Source organism: Rousettus aegyptiacus, unplaced genomic scaffold (genome assembly GCF_014176215.1).
Source record: "Rousettus aegyptiacus isolate mRouAeg1 unplaced genomic scaffold, mRouAeg1.p scaffold_m13_p_5, whole genome shotgun sequence".
NCBI classification, from domain to species: domain Eukaryota; kingdom Metazoa; phylum Chordata; class Mammalia; order Chiroptera; family Pteropodidae; genus Rousettus; species Rousettus aegyptiacus.
Window position 1 is genome coordinate 84,550,985 of NW_023416308.1, and position 24,339 is coordinate 84,575,323.

General features: G+C 46.9%; 1 protein-coding gene across 5 annotated transcripts in view; it reads left to right on the forward strand.

Moving 5' to 3' along the window:
* Positions 1 to 3,481: 3,481 nt before the first annotated feature.
* MICAL2 (microtubule associated monooxygenase, calponin and LIM domain containing 2) overlaps positions 3,482 to 24,339 on the forward strand; it is a 198,102-nt gene continuing 177,244 nt past the window's right edge. For 2 of the 5 annotated variants that reach the window (XM_036221339.1, XM_016135438.2), the window contains exon 1: positions 3,488 to 3,655. The gene's annotated coding sequence lies outside the window, so the exon portion shown is untranslated. Of the gene's footprint in view, positions 3,656 to 24,339 lie in introns of all 5 variants that reach the window. The other 3 variants (XM_016135436.2, XM_016135437.2, XM_016135441.2) reach the window with 3 other exon arrangements.

Here is a 24,339-nt window from a genome sequence, read left to right on the forward strand (position 1 = left end):
TCCAGGACGAGATCCCTAAGGATCTTGCTTCTCACACATTCCTGAGTCTGTTTGCGGAAGGTACAAATATTTCTACTTCCTGGCTTACAAAGTTCTTCAAAGATAGTTCCCAAGGTGGTCTGGGGCAATCAGCCTTTTCTCCTCATTTAGGTATCAGTGAATGGTGTGGGGCCTAATGAGGGGTATTAGCCTTCCTCTTCCTTCTGAAAGCTCAAAGCCTTTCGATCGCAGCTCGGGGAACCACACTCACTATTTTACCTCTTCCTGGAACATTTGCTCGCGAGGAATAGCTCTGAGGGCACAGACCCTTTTTCATTTGGAGGGGAAGGGACAGGGTGGGGGGGGTGGTTAACTCTTTTCCCTGCCATTCAAATTCTATGAGAAGCACCCTGGCTTCTCTACAAAAAATCTCTGCATCAGAAATCCACTTAGTTCAACTCTGACCTTTCTTTAAGCAAACGGCTGGGGTAAAAATAGAAGCCAGGCCTAATACTCCTGCAGCTCCCTCTTGGTATACCATCAGGTAGATGATCAGTGATGATGGAGATTACCACCTAGAGTTCTTTCGGGGGCGGGCATGCATGGCAGTGTTTAGACCCATTGCTTCCTGTCTGAGATGGAGATATTTTTAGGGATGAATTCGGTCCTTCCTTCTCCCCCTCTCTTTGACGTTAATGTGGCCATCTGCATCTCCCAGACAACCTTCACAAGCATACATTCACCATCCTAGAAGAGTGAGCTAGAGAAAAGATTATTATTAAATATAGAATACTGAGCCGCAGCATAAGGAAGTTGGGTTTGCCTGGCATGCTAAGAGTGAGGCAGGCGCGTTAGAGACCTGGAACCCACTCCTACACTCTGTGATGCTCATTAGTGCTTTTCTACCTCTGGGGCTCCATTTATTTATTTATTTTTTATTTCTTTAATCTGTTAGTGAAAGGCTTAGATATTTCCTCTAAGGTCTGTTCTAACATTACATAATCTTTTCTTTGAGGATCTTAGTTGAATAAAGTCCCACACAGTTGGAGTACAGCAGCATAGCTCATGGTTACTGCTTTGTCCAGAGGAGGGGGAGTTGTGACTTCCTGTCTCCATTCCTCTCCACCTCCCAGGGAGATGGCTAGCAAAGGCGACTTGCGTGTGGTGGTAAGGGGCTCTGACCACTGGCTCAAGAGGTCCTGAGGCTTATCTCCCTCCATGCAGTTACCCCACATCAGCTCCCGGCTTGCTGTCTATCAAAGGAAAATCTCACCCCTCAGCTCTGAGACCCACCTAGCAAGGGTTTTTCTTACTTAAGTTCCCTGAGTTAAAAAAGACTGAGAGTAGGATGAAGCAGAGAGACAGAGGTCCTAGGAATGCATTGATAAATTTTAGTTTTGAGCTACTAGAACTTCTGTGCTGAGCAATGCTATCTCTATGAAACTTGGTTGACCTACAGTGTTTTTGAAATAGTGTTACATTTGTTTAATTTGGAGAACATTGTGCTGCAGATAAGGTGATGAAAATATTAGTAAATATTATTGATAATTAGATAATTAGCTTATTAGCAATAATCATAATTATTAGATTTTTAGTATTTATCATTACTTCTGGTGATTTATCAGCCGCATTATAAATTACACAAATGCAGGAATCACATCCAGTTTACAGTAGAATTTGCGCGATGAATGAATGACCTGTCTCTATCTCCATCCCTGACATGAATGTTTCAGGCTTTGGCCAGAAGCTAGAGGTCTTGTGTCCAGTGAGGCCCTGTGCTGGGGGCAGAGGTAACCCTGTTTCCTGAAGCTCGTCTTTGTCTCAGCTTTCTTTTATCACTGTAAATAAGGCAAGGCCATGCTGGTCTCATCTCCTATCTCTGAAAGCACCCAGGTCTGAGCTCAAGCAAATGTTTGGGCAGGTTAGGCCCCAGAGCAGTTCTTTCAGTAATTGACCTGGCCTTTCCAGTGCTCTAGAGGTATGTGCAGGGCTGTTGAGGGCCCAGTGCATAGTGGTTAAACATGCAGATTCTGGAATTAGATAGCTCTGAGATCACATCCAAACTCTGATACTTATTAACCATGTGACCTTGACAAGTTACTTTGCCTTGTTGAGTCTCAGTTTCTACAGCTGTAAAAGGGGATGATAATAATACATACTTTACTTTGATAATAATACAGAGCCATTGTCAGGGTTAAATGAGATAAAGTGCATACAGAACACTCCATCGACTGGCATCACAGGCAGAGTTCCATCAGAGCTGAGAGCTTCCCCTTGCGAGTCACTGCTGACTGAGTCTTGCAAATGGAGCAAGGACAGCTTTACTGGAAGTTCATCTATAGGAAGATGATTAAATATTGAAGGTGCTAAGAGAGCTTCCAGGTAGGGCAATCCCTGGGAAAACCCAAAAGGCCTGGAGAGTACCATGTGGTAAGGAGTAAAGAAAAAAAACACAAGCCCCAGGTCTGATAGGAGCGAACTGCTCTGCTTTTACTTATCTGGCAAGAGAACATAGTCTTTCCAGAGGGTGGTCTGGTGGTGTGGAAATTCCAGCAGCCTGGAGCCACGGTACTGTCTTCTCACTGCCCAAGCCTGCCTATTCTCCTCCCTCTGAGTCAGCTCAGTTCCAAGAACATTTATTGATGCCTACATCGCGCCAAGTCTGTGATGGGCCCTGAGCCACAGAGGTGAGCAAGGCATGACTCCTGCCCAGGGGATCCTTGTTTCATGGTCACTGTAAAGTGTTAGCAGTATTTACAGTTTGCAAAGCTGCTTCACACCCCTCACTAGGCCTTCGCCATTCACTGGATATTCAGTGAATGGTGCTCCTGGAGGATATGGGCACCTGGAGCGGGTATGGACAACCCGAGCAGGGACAGAACAGAGACTAAGGCAGCCATTTGACTGCCAAGAGAAGAGTGTTCTTAGGTAACATAGGTGGCCTGCACCACTGCCCCTCTTCCTACCACCTTTATTCTAAGCAAAGGCAGGCCAGGTTCAAGGAAGAGCCTATCAGCTGGCGGGGTTTTCTCTGAAGTCCACGGCGGTGAAGAGGCAAAGCAAGGAGGGAGGTGCACAGCCCATACTGGAAGTGCTGTGCTGCTTCTCCAAGTCCAAAAGGGAACGATGAGGCTCGCTTTCCAGCTGCCTAGGCCAACGAGCATGAGGCCCAGCCCTTGCCTCTCCCTTTACAGTAGAATACCAGCACCTGGGTTTTCTCGCAGAATCACCACGCCCCGCCTCCCGTTGGCCCTCCACTGATCTCAGACCTGCGCTGGTCGGGGTGTGAGCACCCCGCCGCTCCCAGAGCTCGTGGAGCAGCTGCAGCCCACGTGCGCTCGCGGCAGCCGCGGTGACAGCTGGCTCCACAGGGGCGGAGCGGGCCGGGAGCGGGGGTGGGGTGGGCACTGCGCTGCGCTGCTATTGGTCGCAGCCCTCCGGCCAGGCGGGGCCGCGCCCCCGGCTTCCCTGTCATTGGCCGCGCAGCCAATGCGGGCGGCTTCCAGCCGGGTTGGCCTCACGGCGCACAGCTGCGGGAGCTTGCCGGGCTAAGCCTGCACGGGGCAGCCTTGCTCTCTCCCAGCTCCGCAGGCGGCCTGCGGGTCGCAACCGCTGCGCCTGCGGCCGAAGTGAAGGCAGGAGCTGACCCGAGGCTCAGTGGCCAGCGCGGCTCTCGGTAAGGCAGGGACCGCGCAGGGCTCCGGGGAGGGCGGGCAGGCAGGCAGGCGCAGGTGGGAATCGTGCTGTCAGAGCCCGGAGTCCTGGCGGGTACCGGGGAGGGTCAGGTGCGGCCGCAGCATCTCCCGGCTCAAACCCACCCGGCCGGGCGCCCGGCGAGCAGGTGGCGTTACCCGGGAGGCTGGGGCTGCCCGATCGGTCTCTGAACGGATTAGAACGCAATAAAAGCCTTCCATCTGTACCCCAAACTACCTCTTACTCTGCCCCTCAACACCCAAACCCGGCATTTCTAAGCCCAGAAAATACCCCAAACGTCAACAAGGAGTTGGTGCGATGTGCCAGAAGTATTGCTTGCCACAGTGGCGAAGATCATCCTCAAATCTTGCTTCCCACGATTTGGGCTCCGCGCCTTTCACGTTCTTTCCTGGCTTTTCACTGCCCCCCTGCCCTTTCCCTCCCTCCTTAACAACAGGAAGTTAAGTTGGGCCAAATGTCAGTGGCCCGGCCGGCTGCTGCCTGGGACCGGGTCTGGGGCCGGGGCTGTGGTGATGGCCGGAGGGGACGCGGCGCTATCCTCTCGGCGCCGCGCACCCCCTAGCAGTCGGCGGTCACCTCAGGCCCGAGAGCACCCGTGCCGGGGCGCCCGCGACGCCCACCTTGCTGTTGCCCGCCTGGCCCTGGGGCTAAGTGGAGTCTTGCTCACAGCTTCTGCGGCCGCTGACCTGGCTTCCAGGTCGGAGCAGATGGGGTTAACTTTATCCTAGGCCAGCCTTGCGGCAGAGCTGGGAATGGCCTTTGCTAGATGGGGAAGAGGCGTGTTGAAACCAGAGTAAACGTGTGTCTCTTTCCACATTGTTTATTCTGAAGCCTGGGTTCTTGAAGCCAAGGAGCTTTTATTTAAAGGCGCGGCAGGAGCTGGGGGGTGGGGTAGGGTGGGCATTCAGCAGCTTGAGGACTGGACCCTCTTGCGGTAGGTCATGCCTACTCACTAGTCTTCGGTAGTTTAGGTGAAGGGTGAAGTCAGTAACCTGCTCCCTTCTGGGTAGGTCCGGAGGGAAGAAAGCCAGCGGCATGTTGGCCCTCAGATATTTGCGATATTTCGTGCCTGGATGCCCTCGCACCTGCGCCAGCTCTATGCCTGTCCTCTTCCCGGGGAAGTGGACCCAACAAGTGGGCCTCAAGTCTCCGAGGCAGCGCACCTGATGCTCTGGAGACTCTAATGATAGTAAGAACTCGCCTTTAGACAGATAATTATTAAGTGACTACTGGGGAACAGGTCCTTCCCTGTGGCACTTTTGCAGCTAATTTCACAGTTACTCTCCCAAAACTCAAGAGTTTTGCCCTCCTCATTTAAGAGATGGGAAAACAGACATAAGTTGGGTAAGTGCCAATGGTCACACAGAAAGTGGCTTAACCAGAATTTAAACTGGGCTTAGCTTTGCCAGAGCTAAGTCCAGTGCTCTAACCATTGTCCCCTGGCTGTGGAAAGTGATGTGCAGTGCTGCAGAATCATGGTCCTACTATGTGCTGACTGGAGACTCCTAGTCTCTGAAAAGATTCTGTCTAAAAATTCAGGGGATGCTTCTTTGGTAAAGCACTTGAACTAACCCAGGTCAGCCCAGGTTATTCAATCTGCAGACCCTTTGCCCACCCTGTGTGCCAGTCAAGGGTGATGGCTGGTGGTGTTCATGCCATGATGGGGCTGGCGAATTGACTGCCGGTAGTTTGGGTGCCATTTGGGGAGAAAGCTTGCCTCTGTCATGAACTTGGTCTCATCTCTGACACCTAACTTCTGGAATGGTCTAGGAGAACTGTGTTTGGTGAAGTAACCAGTACCTTGGGACTGGTTCAAGTTTTGTTTATTTTTTTTGGCATATACCGGGTATGGTTACCAGTATACCAGTGATTGAGAGTTACAGTTAGAGCATACTTTAATAAAAAAAAAAATGGTATCATTTTTATCCATACTTCCTTTCTTCTTCAGGCCCAGGGCTCTGGCTTTCTGCTCATTTCTCTCTTCTTAAAAAAAAAAAAAAAAAAAAAAAAAAAATCATCAGGTTAATACCAACCAGTTACACATTATTCATTCATTTGTTCGTTTATACCTCCTGGGAGGGGCCTGAGACTAAAAGTGTGTCTGTGTGTGTGTTAGAGGTGGCAAGCTTATAAAAGGCTTTTTTAAAATTTATTTTTCAATTAATCGACCAACAATATATTACATTAGTTTCAGGTGTACAACTTAGTGATTAGACATTTATGTACCTTACAAAGTTATCGCCTCAATAAGTCTAGTGCCCATCTGACAACATAACATAGTTTTTACAATATAATTGACTATATTCCCTATGCTGTGCTTTACATCCTGTGACCATTTTAATAACCCAACCAGTTACACATTAACAACTTAAGGACTAAGGCTGGTTGTAGCTGTTGTCATTAGAGGTCTATTCCCTGGAGCTGCAAGGAGCAGAAGAACAGCTGGGGTAATCCCTCTCTGCCTAGCATCGAGGTTTGTCTCTCTTCTCTCCACCCACGTCTACACCCCATCGGGGTGTGCCTTTCAGTCATGGGCCTGCCTCTTTCACTTCCTACTACTGAAGAGTATAGGGCCTGTCTTCCTTGACTCTGGAGGGAGGTGTGGGCTATGGAGGCAAGAAGATTTGGACTGAACATTGCTAATCTTTGAAGCTCTCCCAGGGCTAAGGGTCTCTGGTGTTTAAAGAGCCAGAAAATGGAATACTGCTCATTATTCAGGACTTTTCATTCTTTATGTCATTAGATCCCCACATTAGCCCCTTGAAGAAGTAGGTGGGGTTATTCTCATTTAAGAGATGAGGAAACTGAGACTTGCCCCAATTGCATAGCTAGTGAGCAACTAAGCTCGGATTCTGGCCTTGTCCACTTGAGAGAGGTCTGTGTGGTGAATTAAACGCTAAGGGAAGCCAGAAAACCTTGTGGTCATCCTCTGAATTCTGGAGGCGTGGTGTGTGCAGCTCCCCTGCTGTGCTTACTGCTGTCTACCTTATGTTGTACAGTAAGTTCGCACTCGATGTTGTCAGTAGGTTCTGTGATTTTAATGAAACGATGTATAGTGAACCAGTTTAACATAGGCTGATCGATATTAGCAAGAGTTAAGTTCCTATGGCATCTCATCAATGTTATAACGAAACAAGGCTGAACAAAACAATGTTTTTCAAGGACCTGCTGCAAATATTTGTGAATATGTCCTTCCACCCCACTATAAAATGTCATTTAAAACACTCATAAACTTGGCAGATTTATTTTCTGGTTCTCACGAATTCTCTTTGTTCTTTGCTTTGTTTTCCCTTAACCTTTATGCCAGTCTTCATTAGGATAGCCACCGCAATGTATTGTAATCCTCTATTTAAAAATATTGTGAACATTGTCACACAGAAAAATAGGATAGTATAATGAGCCCCATATACTCATTACCCAGCTTCAACAGTCATCGAGATTATGCCAGGCTGGCCTCCTCCTTCTCTCCCTCCTCCCTACCCCCACCCCCTCTCATTTCTTCCCTTCTTTCTTCCTATTTTACAGCAAATCTCTGCTAGCATGTCATTTTGCCCCTATATAATCCAGTATATGTCTATTTGAGAAAGCATGATCTCTTTCATACCACACAGCCATTATTTTGTGTAACAGAATTAACAGTAATATTTTGGTCTCATCTGTCTGTATTCAGATACCCTCGATTGTTTGAATCAGGATCCAGACAAAGTCTGTAGACTGCATTTGGTTATTAGTCCCTTTATGCCTATTTTAATTTGGAGCCATTACCCTTCCATTTTAGGTTTCCCTCTCTCTCATTGGACCGCAAACCCCTTGAGAGTGGAACTGGATTCTGCGCCATGCTGGATCCCCAGCACTGTGCCTAGGATGGGGGTAGGCTCCCTGAATATCTGTACAGTTCTAGCCACTCAGGAAATGCACTTGAAATTAGTAAACCCTGTTGTGGCTTTGTATGACTGCTCATGCCTATGTTTAGATAAGAGGTTTTTAAAAAAAGATGACTTGCTCGCGTGTGGATGTTTCCTCAGCAAACATCAATCTGTAAACATCCCGAAATAATAGGAGAACTATTTGCTGTGCTCACTCGAGCCACTCTGGTTTGTGGTGGGGAGCCCAGACAGCCTCATTTGTGCCCTGATCAGCAACTGGCCTCCCCAGATCATGTGCGGAGCTGACAGGGACTGAGGTCATTTCTGCCCAAGCTTTGAATCCAGACTTAGTCAGCCACAGGGATTACCACTTATGACCCAGACACTTGGCATTCGAGCTGTGAGGAGAATGCTATACACCCCTCTCATAGACCTCTCTCTAGAGAGCACTTCTTCCTTTGTGTCTTTAGGAGACTTCTCTAATCTGCCTCACACCTGGGCAGGTTGTGGAGACTTTCCCAAACCATCATGCATCTGCAACTGGCAGGTCATGACAGAAAATGAACACTTGACCTTTCAGTGTCTTGTCCGAATTCGTGGTGAAGATAAAGTATTACCACTGGCACATTTGTGGACGTCCTAATAAAGGAGACCAGAGGGTTCAGGAGGAAAGGAAAAGGTCTGCTCCCTCCCTTTGATAATGAGCTTCACACCTGACTCCCAGTTAAATCTGCTCAAGGTGCTGGGCACTCTGATAGACATCTTCTGATCCACACAGCAAGGACCCTCTTCTGCCAACATTCCTCAGATGAAAAGGTTTTCTTTTTCTCTCCCTCCTTCTCCTCCCACTAATCATTCTCCTCTTCATTCTTATTAACTTTAGACAGTCTTTTCCACTAGGTAGAAATATAACAAAATGTTAAGTCTTTCTCTCTGGATGGCAGGGCTAGAGTTTATTTTTTTTCTTCATCTTTTGCTTCTCAGTATTTTTCAAAATATTTTATAATAAAAATATTTTATATTTCTACTAGAAAGCCCAAATATTTGTGTTTTTTTTTCCTGTTTAAAAAAAGAACTTCCTTCAACTGATTTGGATGGGTAGAAAAAATTATAAATGCATTTGGAACGTGTAGATAAGGTCACAGAGCCATTGGAATTTTGATATTTACTTATTTATTTTATGATATTATTTTAAAGAACATCTGGACTTCCTAAAAGTTAGAAAAAAAAAAAAACATTGGGGCTTAGGAGATGGGAAGCTACGAAACCTATGTAGCCCTACCCTCTCCCCCATTCTGCTTCCTCCTCTTCCTTCCTGAGAATTTCATTATGATTTGCTCAATGTGAAATTATTCAGGGAGGTTGAGATATCAGAGAAAGATTGACATAGTGTGTTTAAAAAAAGGCACGCAGGGCAAAGTTTCAGGCTTCAAAGGCTTGTCTTGTCCTCTTGGGAAAGTTCCCGATAGCCAAAAGTCCTAGTCACCTCACTTTGGGGGGCCCTGACCCCTTCCTCCGCCATTTTCTGTTTTCCTCCCTGCATCTTCCCCGAGGTAGAAAACATGACTGGTCTGTGCTGATAAGTCTCCTCCTTTCTAAAGCACTGATCATCTTGTCTCAGAAATTCAGAGCTGGTGAGGGTGATAGGGGACATGGGCCCTCTGTCATAAACAAACCTTCATTGCAGGATTGCATCACCATAAAGTCTGATTTTTGAGATGCTTCCTTTCTCTGTCAGCTGTGCCCCAGTTGAAGAGCTTTTTGTAAATACCAGGTATGGCATTGTGTCTTAAGCGCAATTGCTTTGTACCCATCTGTGTATCTAAATATTACTACACTTCACCACAGGAAAACCCGTGCTGTCTCTGTGGCTGCCGGCAGGGAGTGATGTGTGTGGATGGTGTTGGTGTTCTCGGGGATGGGATTTTTAGGGCATTCTTTATTCGCACTAGTATTTCTCTTTCCTGCAAGTCAGGGTGATTTCCTACCCTAAATCCCCTCCTCCCAGTGGCTGTCCAGATACCTTGCAGCACTTGCATTCCTTCCAAGGCTTGGTCGGATTTCTCTTTGGGGAATCCAGAGGTAAAGGCAAGCCCGAGAACGGGGTCTTGTTTCCTGTTGGTTTGGAGCTCAACTTTTCCTTTCAGGGCAGTGGGGGATCTCTAGTGCAGATACCCTTTCTGCTGGAAGCAAGAAGAGGGTGGCAAGGAGTTGGATGGCAGCCCCTGGTCTCTGAGCTGCCACAATAACAGGTTTATGGAACATTTGCAGGCCCAAGCTCCTGACACACCCAGTCCAGAAGCCCAGCCATGCCAGAGGCGGGAGTGGGAGTCTAGGGCCATCCCATTTTGGCCTTGCTACCGTAGTATCAATGTGTTAAGATGGGAAAATGACTTCTTTGCTCTCATGACTTGACATGTCTGGCCTTGGCTACTTATTTGAGTACCGACTGTATCTGGTGAAGTAGGATCTTAGGGTTTAGCTTGTGCCTGGGGCCAGGAACATGAGGTGTAGGGGAACATGAAGAAGTATCTGAAAAAAGTCTTTTGGACTTTTGGTCACTAAGGTGAGCTGCTCCCTGGAGCACAGTGTGCCCAGGGTTTTCCAGAGGCTTGGCAGAGCTCATGACCCCTCTATTGAACAGCTGTTCATCCCAAGGAAGTAGAATGGGGTGGAGGGTGAGGTACGGTATATAGACTTTGTGGCTGCTGTAAAATTGGGGTGCTGACACTCTAAATATCAGGACAGCTGGGCTTTTCACAACTTGATTTAAAGGTGATGAGAGTCAGGAGCTCCCTGCTTGGAGGAAGGAAGAGTCTGACAGCTGGATGAAGAGGAAAATGGAATAGATGAATAGGCAGGGATCAGGAAGTCCTCTTTTTAGATCCTTAGGGAGAGGATTCATTCAGTCTATCTCTTTTCTCAGGGAATGTCCTATGGGGCTGGTGCAATTAGATATGGCCTTAGGGACTACAGGGTACATGCTGGAGGAGCATCTCAGCCATTCGCCCAGCAGTGTAGCACATTTCTGTTGTAAAGGAAGAATGAGGCTCTAGGCGAAATCTCAGGCTTTGGATTCCAGGCTTTCTGCAACCAGAGAATTCAAAAGTTTCTGCGTGGTCCAGGTTTCCACTTCCAGGTTGGATATGTCTGTCATATCCTTGTATCTGACATTTTGGACTTTCTTAAAAATGACTCACCCACCCACCAACACACACGCGCGCGCGCGCACACACACACACACACACAGATATACAGGGTACTCACTCCTACATACATACAGAAATGCGTGGTACACACACAGATGTATGGTACTCCACCACCACCACCACACACACACACATGCATAGATGCATGGTACTCACCCACATACATAAATGGATACATGGTAAAATAATTACTCAGTACAAAGGGGATTCAATGAAAAGCAAGTCTTCCTTTTTCCCTTGTCCTCCAGCCCTCAGTGGCATCTGCTGTCCCCAGTCTCCTGTGGATCCTTCCAGAGCCTACGTGTATCTTTTTTGCCTGTTTCCCCCTTCGCTCTTCTTCAGGCCTCATGGGAAGCAATCAGGATGCGAAGCAACAGAGTTGCTGAGACTTAGCAGTTATTGAACTAGCCAAAGCTTAACCGTCGCTCCTCCACCCTGCTTTGCCATCTCTTCGCTTTAGTAATCTCCTTGTGTTAGATTTGTGGGTGGAGAGATTCTGGGCGCTGAGAATAAATCTCAGAGGTGTGTTCTGGATGCAGATGATAGAGGCACAAACAAATAAATATTGTGCTAAGACAGACCTGGAGTTGAATCCTAGCCATGTGGCCTTTAGCAAGTTGATGAACCCCAGTATTTCACTTTTTAAAAAGGAGGTTTTTATACCTATCTCAAAGGATTGATGTGGAGATGAAATTTAAATGAAGTGCACTGTATAAGTAGGCTCGCTAAAATATCGGTTTTTTCTACTTCTGAGGAGTGACCCATTTTCAGAATGAAGGATGTTGGCATGGAATTCTCTGGATGGCTTCCCGGAAATCTCATTGGTCCCTGGGTTTTATCTCCTTGTAGAAGGCAGCCAGTTCTCCATTTTCTACCAAGTTGAAGTCTCCCCTACCACTTCCTCCTGCTCACGGGAAGCCCAGCCTCCATCCTCCCTCGCTTCTCAGTACCACCTCCTTTTCCGTTCTTCTGCTCCACCCTCCTCCCCCACACCGTTGGTGAGCAGGATGCTGCTGGCTGCCTGGAGAGGACTCTGGGCTGTTTATGGCTTCTCTCTAGGGTGTTTATGTTGTGATCTCTTCAGAAGCTCCTGGCAGATGTCGGTTTATTGCTGAAACTTCATCTTTATCTTCAGCATGAGAGAAGAGAGAGGCTATTTTTAAAGACCTTTAATTGGCATGGCTGCACAATACAGTCTCCATTGCCTCCAAGTTTCATTCTTCATCACTCTTGCTCTCTCTACCCATTTTGAAACCCTTCAGATCCAGGCGAGAGACCTTATATGTCCTGATTTTAGGGCAACACTTAAATTTGGCAGGCAGTCGTAATCTCTTAAAAAGGTAAGTCAGAGAAGCAAAGGCAACCAGCTGACTGTCTTTTTCTGGACTGGGACAGATTGGTGTGCATGAGAGTAGCATTTCTGTGTCCATAGAAACCAATACCTTCCTCTACTTCTGCTTCCTCCTGCCTGTGGTGGGAGAAGGCCACCCCTGCATTCTGCCTGCTGATTGGCTGGAAATCCACAGCAGTTCCTTTCCCTTTAGACTCAGGTTCCCCTCAAGATGAAGAGGGAGTGGAAATAATGTGTTTCCAAATGATACTGACCTTCCGGAGGGAGGAAGATGTAGAGGCCGCAAGTTACAGAATCTTGGGATGTTAGCTTGGAAAGGCCTTCTGGGCTCATGCAGTTCTCACTTTTGTTACCTTGTTTTACCTATGGGGAAAACAAAGCTCAAGTAGTTCTTGATACTGCCTGGGAGGTGCAGTTCCTTGCTCAAGGTCACCCAGCCAGGTCCAAGTCAAATCTGTTCTCCATCCACCGTTTCCGTTAGGCTGTGGTTCTGTGATTAGTCTCTAACAGCTCTGCTTGCAGCTGGCCTTCCCTTTTGAAAGTCAGAGCCTCACCCACCACCCACCCCCTTTTTAACTGCTCTCTAGTTCTTTGAATTTAGGATGTACACACTCCAGCACTGGTTTGCACAACCACTTGGTACAAGATCTTTCCTTATCAAAAATACCTCCCTGAGCCTCTGGGGCCTAAAATTCCCACCTTTGTTTTCAGCCCTTATCTCCAGAGGGTCTAGGTAGAAAAAGATAATAATAATAAAAAAATAAAATTTAACTGGGAAGGACAACCGAGATTAGTTTATCTCCGATTAGCTCTCAGCTGAGAGCTGAATCTTGTGAGAATGGGGGATGCGTCAGCTGGGAATAGGTGGAGGAGGGAATCAGAAAGGACTGTAAATAGCATGCCGTCAGGGCAGGCATGGAGCACCATGGCCAAGGCTCTTCAGCTCATGGTATAAGCAATTGCCATGCTGGGGTGCTGTGAGGAATGACAGGAGGAGAGTACTCATCTAGCTCATGGAGAGAGGCGCATTAGACAAGCTCACTGATGCCTGCACATCAAGACAGAGTATGGAATGTGTTTTGGTGAGTTGAACAGTGTGGGTGAACCAGGGGTGACTTCCTGGAGGAGGTGGCACTTGGTGCCTGAGATGGGCCTTTGACGATAGGAAGGATTTCTGTAGGCAGAGATGGGCCAGAGGTATAGCAGGAAAAGATGCAGTGAAGAGTCTATATTCAGGGTGCCACACAGTGGAAATGTTGGGGCCACCTAGGGAAACTGGAAGCAGAGGCTGGAATCAGGCCAGTCCTGAGTGCCGGGAGTAGGGGCATGACCCTAACCCAGCAGGCAGGGGGAAGCCGTGAGGGATGATCAGAGCTCTCCTTCAGGCAGGTCAGCCTGTGGGGGTGTCAGGGGCGAGGGATCTGTCAGGGGGCCTGCACTGCCCTCTGCGCACTGACAGCAGATATTTATTGGGACTAAGTATGTGGGGAGTGAGGTACGGGGGGGGGGGGGCAGTGGCAGAAGGGGCAGTTAAGGCTAGGCCCAAATAAGGCCTTGTCTGTGTCCTGGTTTTGCCCCGCAGGGTGTGTAAAGGGTGTCAGTGTGGGAAGTCTTTCAGTTTAGAAACTCCTTAGTAGGGTTTTAGAATATGGGGTACCTGTCACTTTCTGTGCCCCAAAATGTGATTTCTCTAAGCTTTGGCAGCTTTGTCCTCTGTAGAAAATGATTACTGCCCCAATTTTCACTACCTTACTACAGGCTAAGTCTTCTATGCCGATCATTCTTCTTTCTCAAGGTCAGTTTGAGGGGAATGAATAGGGGAGTCAGGTGCTGTGCCCCTGCAAGGGTGGGTACCCATGGATCAGGAGCAAGAGTTGCCTGCCTGCATGTGGATGAGGCAGCAAAGCTAGGATGAGACAGGAACCCAGGTGACCCTCTCCTCCTTTGTTAGAATCAATTCTGCAAGTGTCAGATGCTCACCAAGCATTGTGGGCCATGATCTGAAATACTTATTCTCCCTTTTGTGGTCTCATAAGCACCTGAATATTCCCTGCAGGCGGGTCCTGCCCTCGTGCACACTTTGAGTTTACTTTCCCAGTAAAGGAGGAAGGTCGAACATGCTCATGGACCTAGGCAGGACTTGATGTCACCAGGCAGCTGGAACACATTGTGGAGTTGGCTGTCTCTCAGCTTGCCCCCCAGCCCTGTGGATATCCTGGCCATGGGGAGGGGATGAAAAAAAGCTGAGCTCAGCTTCCGCCTGCTCCAGTGTTAACCTGGCAGGTAGGCAGCATGGCAACATGGTGAGCTCGCAGCTTTGACATTTGAGCAGGGTCGCTGGCACCTGTTCTTTGCCATGGATGTTTCAGAAACACCCTTTCTCTCTCTGATGGTGTAAATTGCTACTGCAGGAGCAAATGGCAAGAATTTATTGCCTGTGGGAGCTATGACGAGGGTGGGCGTGGGGGTGGGTTCTGAAACAGCTTTCATCTTTCTTTGTTCTCCTGGCATCAGTTCTACCAATATGAGACCAAGTTGGTTCATTGATTGAGTGATCACTCCACTCATGCTGCCAGCCAGGACTTCTGGAGTTTCCTCTCTTTGGAGCATGTTGTCACAGACTGGCCGTGGGTTTCAGAGTCACTGTAAAAGCTCGGGCAAGCCACTTTCTCTAAGCCTCAAGTTTCTCTTCCATGAGCTGGGAGTGATAATATTTACCTCACAGGGTGGCCGTGAGGATTAAATGGGGCCATGTGCTTAGGATACCTCACGTGATGCCTGGTGCATAGATGGCCTTTCTTCCTCTGGCTCTTTCCTGAATCGGCCCACAGGAGGCTTGGAGCACAGATGTGGACAGGGCTCCGCTTTGCCTCAGGCCTCCCATTCGGTACTGTTCCCTAAGTGGCTTTTACCTTTAACCAGTGACTTTTTAAGAGAATGGCTCAAAGCACCTGTGTGTGCAACAGGGAAACTGATGCCTTTCTCTTCATGGTGAGGTCTAAATCAGATCTCAGAATTGCAGGGCTGGGTCAGCCTGGGCTTGCACCTTGGAGGTGACTCGTTCCATCTTCAGATGGCTCTTCCTGTCACCTCCCTGGTGGCTCTCCATAGCTTCCGGCATTTGGTCCCAGTTCCTCCTTCTTGAAGCCATAGAGAATGAGCCTAATCTCTCCTCTACTTGATAGCTCTTCAAATACTGTTTTTAAAAATTAAATCGATGACACCATCAGTTAGAAAGATGTACTATTATTTTATTTATAAAGAAGAAAGGGTGCTCCCAATTAAACTGTGGAACCATTCATTGTTATTGCTTAAATTTTTTATTTTTTATTTACTGAAATAACTTTTAGAGTGAGATCTACGTTTTCATTCCGTATCACTCTTGCATGTATATATAAAGGAAAACAAACTGGTTACGGTATTTCTAAAACTTTTTCACTTTCAGAATCCAGGTCTTCCAAATCACTTTTTAATTCAGTCATCAATGTTGTTTTTTGACACATTAACGTACTATGGTAAAGTAGTGATGTATTTCTTAATCTCTCTTGTCTCTGGATTTTTTTTTCCAGTTGCTGATACCTATTATGTAGGTTTTAATGATATTGCTTTCTTGATTTTATCAGAAGGTGTCAATGGAGGGGTTTTAGTCACATTTCTTCCTCAAATGGTCCTTAAATGTTTTTGCTTCTGAAATAGTAAGGATTGTAGTTGTCCAGTTATACGCTACCAGGATAACAGTCAAATTTCTATGTGACAATGGAAATGAAAAAATGACATTGGGCTACAGCCAGAGAAATTGTTAGCTGTGGAGGGATTATAAGATATATTTGGCTTTCAGACATTTTATAAGTGAAAGAAAGAAAGAGTTGCATTTTCTAATTAGTGAAATATGATATTTAAACGCAGTCAATTTGTTCCATCCTGAGTCTTCTTCTAGATTAACCACCCATGACGTAGGCTCAGGTCTTTTTACCTTCCCTGTGGTTCTCCGCTGATCAAACCCCAGCTTGTCCATATTCTAACACAGTGCGGGCAATGCCCAGACTATACATGGGATTTGCAGTGTGCTGTGACCACAGCAGAGGAAGGGAGCTATCACCTCCCTCGTTCAGGTCATTCTACTCCCCTTAATGCAGCTCAAGATCAAATCAGCTTTTCTGGCAGCTACATCACACCACTGACTCATTGACGTTATTGCTGACCAGATCTTTTTAACATGTGGTGTTGGGAAGCTGCTTCTCCCCTGTCCTAGAATGTGTGTGGCTTTAAAATTTAAATGCATAGCCTCTATTTTGTTCCCATCCGATTCAGAACAACCATTCCTGTTAAATTTCAACTTGTTAAGTTCAGTGCAACCCTGTTCAGTTGAGGTCTTTCAAGATCCTATTTGTGTGCCTTTCATAGCATCGCTCAAGTCACTGATAAAGTGCTTATCAGGAGAGAGCTCTCTGGATTCATGCTGCTAGAGTCCTCCCTTCAGGTGACATAATCTTTAATCAGCCTACTCTAAGAAGATTAATCCAGGCTGCCCTGTGCCTGTCTTTGCCCTTTTACTTTTCTAACCTGTGACCAGATGCGTTCTTGAATCTAGATATGCCAATCTATTGCAATTCTCCATCGACCATCATGCATTCTATCACAGAAACAAGCGAGCTCTTCTTAACATCACATGTTCTCAGTTCCCAGAAAGCTTCGTGGATGCTTGTAGGTGTTCCTGGGCCACCCCATAGTGACACAGTAGGCAGTTCGGCAGACTCATCTGCAAGAGCTTCCAGTGCTCTAAGCCAGGGGACTTGAAGTCATTGAAAATATCTAAATAACTTCTTTTAAAAACCAAGCTCCTCTCCCATCTCAGCTCTCTGTCTCATCTCCTCACTGAATCCTTACCTGTCAGTCTCAGTATAACTCTTTTTAATAGTAGCCATGATGCATCTAGGGTGGGAGCCAAGGTCCAATTTCCCAGACCCTTTATGCCTCTGGACCTCTTGGCTCAAGACAACCTCCCATTCCCAAATCTTCCTGCCTCTTGAGGTATGCTGTACAGCCTCAGCTGGTCCAGGGCTTTCCTTCTCTGATTAACACTCTGGGATGGGCTCTGTATCACTATCTCAGGGTCTTCTTTGGTTATGCATCCTTTTCCTGGTGATGAGACTGGCTTTTAACAAGGCTTTCCTGTGCAACCACATGGCTCCTATTCTATACCACTTATACAGCAGTTATAGGGAGCCAAGACTGTCAATATTAACTCATTTAATTCTTATGCCAACCCCAAGAGGTAGATATTGTCATTGTCCTGTTACCAGTGAGGAAATTATGGCACAGAGGGATTGACTTGCTCAAAATTTCAGAGCTGAGAAGGGGAAGAGGGGGAATTAGAATTTAGTCAGTTTGCCCCCGAGTCCAGCTTTCATGCTCCTTAAAAGTCTCCCTCTTCCCTCCTCCTGCCTCTTCCCCTCATCCTCTGGTTCCTCATTCTTCCCCACTCCCCTCCCAGTTACATAGCTAGAACTGCATTTCAGAGAGTCTGAATCATTTACTTCCTCAGTCTTAAATCCCAGAACCCTTCTATCCTCCCAGCCATTAGAAGTCTGTTTTCTTAGAGCCTCAAGCACCAACTTCCCCTTCTTGCTCACAAATTGCAGAGGAAATGATTGCTTTTCCTCTATAGTTCCTGTGTTCTTCTGGTTACTACCTATTTGGCCATTGCTGTGAGAATTAGGTTAGTCGTCCTCTTTCTATGGCGGCTTCCTCTCCCAGAAGATGAAATGCTCAGCGAGGCTAGTCAGGCCTTTAACCCAGTGAGGCTTCCACAACCATTAGGGTCATTGGTTCCCGCTTGTCCCCAACCTCCAGAGCCCTTCTCTAACTGGCCTGGGACAGGGGTCAGAGGCACATCAGTGGTGTCAAGGGTGGCTTTACCTTGATGCCTCAATTCCCTCTTCATACAAGTATTCTCCAGAATATTCCCTTCTTTCTGTTTCATGGGCTTGTCATGTAGAGGTACTTCACCCTGCTCTATTCCAAGTTCATTCCTTTAAAAGATACAAGCGGGGCACAGAGAAATGGGTATAGTCTGCTACCTGTCATGTAAAGAAAAGGATATGTATTTGTATTTGTGTGCGTATACATAAACATCGTCAGGGATTAGACACAGCAATTAATACCAACTTTGGAGTGGGGCGAACTGGGTAGACAGGGCCAGGAGTAGGATGAAAACATTTTCTGTGTACTTCTATGCTTTTTGCTTTCTGACCCTTGCACCCCCAGCAAATGTAGTTCCTACTCAAAATTTTAAAAAGCATAATCTGGGAATCCTGATTGGCAAACTGTGGAAAGAGTATGACTCACTTGGTTGAGTCATTGCTCTGAGCCTCCTGCCGCCACGTGGACCTCAGTTCTTTAGGTGTGAGCCTGGCTAATCACAGCCTACTTACCTAGCAGTGGGGACACAAGGAGACCTTCCACACAGCCCGACATGTAGAGGGTCTGCTGTAAACAGGGCCTCCTCCTTCCTCCCTGGCTCATCTCTTTGAAGCTCAAAAGTAATTTGAGATTTTGCACCTTTGGTTGAAATTTTAGTTTACTTAGAGCTGGACCTCATATGTTGCTTTTTCTGCTGTGAACCACCTAAAATATATGCCATGTTTTTTTCCTCCTCTGTTGAAGTCTAATATTTGAGGAAACTGAAACACCGAATATCTGGAGCAGCTGTGGGACTTCACAGATTAGAATGGGTTTAACACCCTTTGAAAACACAAGCCCATGACTGGGGTTGCAGATAACCGAGGTTAGAGCAGGCCCTGAAGAAAAAATTCAGGCTGTTGGGAAAAGCCAGTCCAGGTACCTATTATTGAGGAAGTGACCTACTTAGGAAGGTAACTTATTTACCTGGGGCAGCTAAGTCAAAAGCATACAATGAGCACCTACTGTGTGTCCTAGATTCTGTGCCATGGGGACGACAATATGGTTAAGGCCCAGCATCTCCTCCTAAAGTGTTCACAATGAACTTGGGAAAGCAAGACACACGTGTTTTAAAAATTAAATAACAGATGATTTGGGTAATAGCTCAGCTCAGTTATAGAAGGTGAAAGGCAAGGTAGTTCATGACTAATTTCCGTACGACTGGTGGAGATAGCAGTGGGTGTGGGGAGTTTTTCTAGGGGCTGAAGAAAGCCCAGAAAGCTTTCTGGAGGAGGAGGAGAAGGAAGGAAGGAGGGAGCGGGGAGAGGGATAAGGAGGCTGCATTTAATTCGGATCTTGAAAGGTAGACGAAATGCAGATGGGTAAGTGGGAGGAAGAAGAGAGCATCTCCAGTTGGCATCAAAGTCAGGAGAAATGGGAAATGGCCATAGAGGGAGATGAGGCTGGGCAGATGAGTTTGAGACTGATGCAGACAGCCTTCAGAATGACAGGGAGGGAGGGGGAGAGAGAGACTGTGTGTGTGTATGTGTGTGTGTGTGTGTAAATTCAGAATAGGGATGGGAAGATGAGGGCCCAGGGTCTCATAGGAAACTCTTATTGTAAATCCTAGGGAGGATGTGCAAAAAAAGGGTTTGGCCTCCAGACATTTAATCTGGGCTTCTCCAGCCTGTCCTCCAGAAATGTCCTCAGGAGCAGAGAGGCCAGAGGCATGCTAGCCCCTCCCCCACCATTATTCCATTTGGACATTTTCTGCTTAGGCATTTTAGATGTGCACTCAGTTATTCATTCAGCAGGTATTTATGGTTTTTACTCTGTGCCAAACCTGTTCTAGGTGCTGTGGTTACAGCAGGGAAAAAAGAAAACCAGGGTAAAATCCCTTGCTACGTGGAGGGGGAGGCAATAAAGCAGTTAAACATTTGAGGCCAGGTGATGAGAGGTGGGGGAAGAACACGACAGCAGGGAAGAAGACAGGCTGTGCTGGGCAGGGGCGAAGGGAAGCGGTGGGGGTGGGCTATAATTTTAAACAGGGTGCTCAGGAAGGGCCTCGCTGACTTACTTTGTAGCTGGGACTTGTAAGCCAGCACGTGGAAAGCCTGGGGCCACAGGGAACGGGGTCAGGCCAGATAATGCAAGCACCTTGAGTCCCCAGGCATTCCTCTTTAACCCACTGAGTCTTCAGTTTTAGGCATCAGGGAGCCTTTGAGTGTTCTTGAGCAAAGGAACGCCATGTATGGGAAGATGTCCCTTGTAGCTTTGTAGAGGATGGGCTATCGGGGATGAGGCTAAGGTCCCAGAAAGAGATGACCAGGGCTTAAAAAATGTTTGGTACTTCCTGCCTGTGCATGGTGGGACAGAGTTAAGGAGCAAGAGCAGTGGGACAGGAGTGAGAAATGACAGCGGATACTGGCAGAAAGGGAATGATGGCAGGGTTTAGGCTGGAGGGGGGTCGACAAGCAGCACACCGAAGTTCTTAGAATTTGGGGCGTGGGGGTTGGTTTAACATTCTTGCTGTAACTTTCATTATTTTAGTATAGTGTAGTTAGTATAGTATAGTAAGTATAGCATCGTACTTAAGAATGTGAGCTCTGGGTTTGAATCCTGACTAAGTGATCTTGGGCAAGTTGCTTAACCTCTCTGTGCCTCAAGCTCTGCATCTGTAAAAAGGGGGGATAAAATAGTACTTATCAGCATGTTTTTGAGAGGATGAAATAGGTGTCTGAATGTAGAATATTTAGAACAATACCTGACATAAGTGCTTAATAAATATTAGCTTGACCACCTGTCTCTCTCTCCATGTATATGTGTGTTTGAATAAAGTTAACATGTTGGACATATCCTTTATTGTTCTGAAGCTAAATCAAAGGAAAAAAAGGATGCTTTCAAGGATTAAATAAGGTAATAAATGTAATGAATATGGCATAATTGCAGATGAATACTAATTAAAAGTACTGTTAGTATCACCAAATATTATCGTGAGGAAATGATTTTCCAATGGAAATCCTTTCTAAAGTTGTTCGATTCAACCATTATTTATCGAGTGTACAGTGTGCCAGGTGGTGCACAAGACATATTACCTCCTTTCATCTTTGCAACGACTGCCTGCGATAAACACTGGTAACTGCATCTCACAGATGAGGAAGCTGAGGCTCAAAGAGGCTAAGATTTGCCCAAGATCACACAGCCAATGAGTGGCAAGAGCTGAGATTTGGGAGTATTTTTTCCTTTGACTTTGAACTACCTTTTATAATAAGAACAATTATTCTGTGAGTTATCTCTTCTATAAACGAATATTGACGTATAGGTTCTTACATCAATCTCCCTTGATTTTGGTGCACATTTGGAGTCTTGGAAGTGTAGAGGTATGGCCAACTTCCGGGAAAGACCGGAGGCCGTGTCAGAGAGGGGACCTGGGCCAGGAGTTTGAGCTGCCCATGGGCGGGAGGGCCGTGGGTGAGTCAGTGCCTTCCCTGGGTGACTCCTCCCTGAGGCCTTATCAGAGACTTTCAGTCATGCAGAGTCTCTCTGAGACCTTTTCTTGGTCGACTCAGCCCCTAAAGTGCTAGGGGAGCTAGAGCTCGGGGGGTTCAGATTCCAGCTCTACCACTTCCCAGCTGTAAGGCCAACATAGGAGTGAGTTTCTTTGTGCCTCAGTTTTGTCACCTGTGAACTCACTCATGAGGCTTCATGAGAATGAAATGAGATGGACCATGTAAATACTTAGAACTGCCTGGCCCATAGCAAGTACTCAGAGTTACTATGCTTATTATTACTATTATAAAAGTCTCCCGTGATCTGTAAGGCCAGAATAAAATACCCCACCCTCTCTGTATGAGTCCTCCAGTAAACCATTTTGTTTTGCCTTATTATAAAATTGTGGGTAGAGCCCTCCCCTTCACCAGATGGAGTGCTTGAGACATAGGTGCTCAAAACATATTATATAACAATTCTCATATTGCTTGAGAATAGGTCTCGATCAGTGCTTTTTAAATACCTGGAGGCTTGTGCGTCGTCCTAGAAGGTACTGAAAGAAATTTGCCAGATGGAATGGATTCCCAGTTCTCCTTTTCCCTTCAAGCCACATATTCTGACTTGAGTTCCCCACCTCCCAGGATTATGAAAAATACCTGATATTTTAAGGGTGCTTTATAGTTTGCTAAGCACATTCACATTCATATTGCACTCAGTCTTCACAATCGTCCTGTGCTGTGCGATTATTGTTTACTGTCTTCATTTAATAGGTAAGGAGACAGGCTCCACAGAGTTAAGTAATTTGCCCATAAACTCTCAGGTCGAAGGTAAACAGGCACCGCTGCCCCTCTCGGGAAGCCGGTCTGAAGGCTCAGATTGACCATCTCTCCAAAGCCTTTTCATCATTTCCCCTTCGCCTTTTTTCCTGAGGAGGGTTGAGAGGAGATCATGTGACCAATAGATCTTTATACAGTTCTGCTTTTATTCTCCTCCCTTCTCCAAGTCCTGTTACTATGAAAAAAGCACGTGATGGTGACCTTGAGGTAAGCCAATGATTAGAGTTGCTTAAATCATCCCTACTCCCATATTCCCTTCTCCATGGGTTTGAGGCCTGGGCTGGGACTCTGTGCTCTGGGCTTTGTGGGGAGCGGAGACAGTGGGGAGGGCATTGTAGCTTTAAGCATTTGGAATAGTGCCTGAGCACAGCCATGCCCTGGAGGAACCTACAATTGAAGGCGGAGGAGCTTGGCATCCTCAGCTTCACCCAGGAGGAGGGGCAGGCGCTAGGTATGAGGCCCAGAACCAGGTCCAGGTTGCAGAGGCTGCTGAGGAGTACGGAGCAGAGAATGCGGAAGGTGGGAACACTTCCTCTCCAGGAGGCAAACAGGCAAATGATCCTTCCAGCTAAGGTGACACTAAATCACATGCTCCAGGATGGATTTTAATTCAGACTTATCAAAGTCCAGGGTTGTTCCTGAAGTGGAAGAATCTTCTGTGTAGCTCAGCTCAATAAGAAATTATTAAAGAAGTACCTATAGTGTCCCAACAGGTGTGAGGAATGTGAAGACCCGTGAAATAGGGACCTGGCCATGAAGAGCTCATATCCTAAGGCCTCATTTTTACATCTTTTCCCTGCTGGGAATCTTGAATGCCAGGGTGATGCCGGCAATACTTATATGCATAGGGCGGCATGCAGACAGACTCCTGGCATCCCAGGGCTTGGGCTACAATCTGGGCCTGGTAGCTAAGCACAGCAGTGCAGGTTGGGAGCTGGCAAAAAAAAACCAAACCAAACAAACAAACAAAAAACCCTGCTCATGGAGTTGGGTTTTAAGCCTGCTGTAGGGGGTAGAGGGGCTGTTGGTCCTTTTCAATCTGGTTCTTCATCCCTCCATGGTTATTATGTAACCAAAGGAGCAGACACAGGAACATCTCTGGGGAGTAGGTGAGAAAGATCGCATGATAATGGCTCAGATGGCCCGCCTCTCATTCAAACCAGCGGTCTCTCCTCTCCTCCAGCCTGGCCAGTCTCTGCTGCCATTCTCTGCTTGCCTGCCTGGGTCACCCCTGCCTCCATCTCTGTCTTTGGTTTTTCCAATATGCGGTGCTTTCATTCTCTTTTTGCTTTTATCCATCCTCATCCTGCACGACTGAGATTCAGCCCTTCCTGCTTCAGAAGGGCTTCCTAAACTCTCTCAGCCTAAACTCCCCCCCCTCCCCTTTTCTCCATATGCCTTCTGGGTGGAGAGCCAGCAGCCCCCACCAGCTCAGCATTTGCATGTTACATAATATGTTTTGAGCACCCACCAGATAGCAAGCAGCAGAACAAAGATTAGAACAGTGGAGCCTAACTGGCCTGGGCGTACATACCATCTCTGGTCCTTAGGAGCTGTGTGGCTTTGGGTAGGTGTTTTGATGTCTCTGAGTCTCAGTTTCCTCATTTGACCTTGAAGATATGATGCCTGTCTCACAGGGAAGTTGTAAGGATCTGGTGAAATAATCCATGCAACACAAAGCACTTAGCGCGCAGTTCCTGCCTCATAGTAAATGGCTCGCATGTGGGCAGCTTTGACTCTTCTTGGACATATATTGTCTTATTTAAGTCACACCCTAGCTTTATAAGGTAGATATCATCCTCCAAAGGGGAGCAAACAAGCCTCAGTGCAGAAATGACTTGTCCAAGAACTGAGGACGGGGTAGGTAGTGAGGCTGACATTCAAGTCCAGGCGCTGGCTGGTCGTCTTCCACTGCTTCTTCTTCCCAAGCCCAGGCCCCTGTTCCTATGCTTTTTGGTATTCTTCACAGTCCTAGTCAGGGCACTCAGCAAATG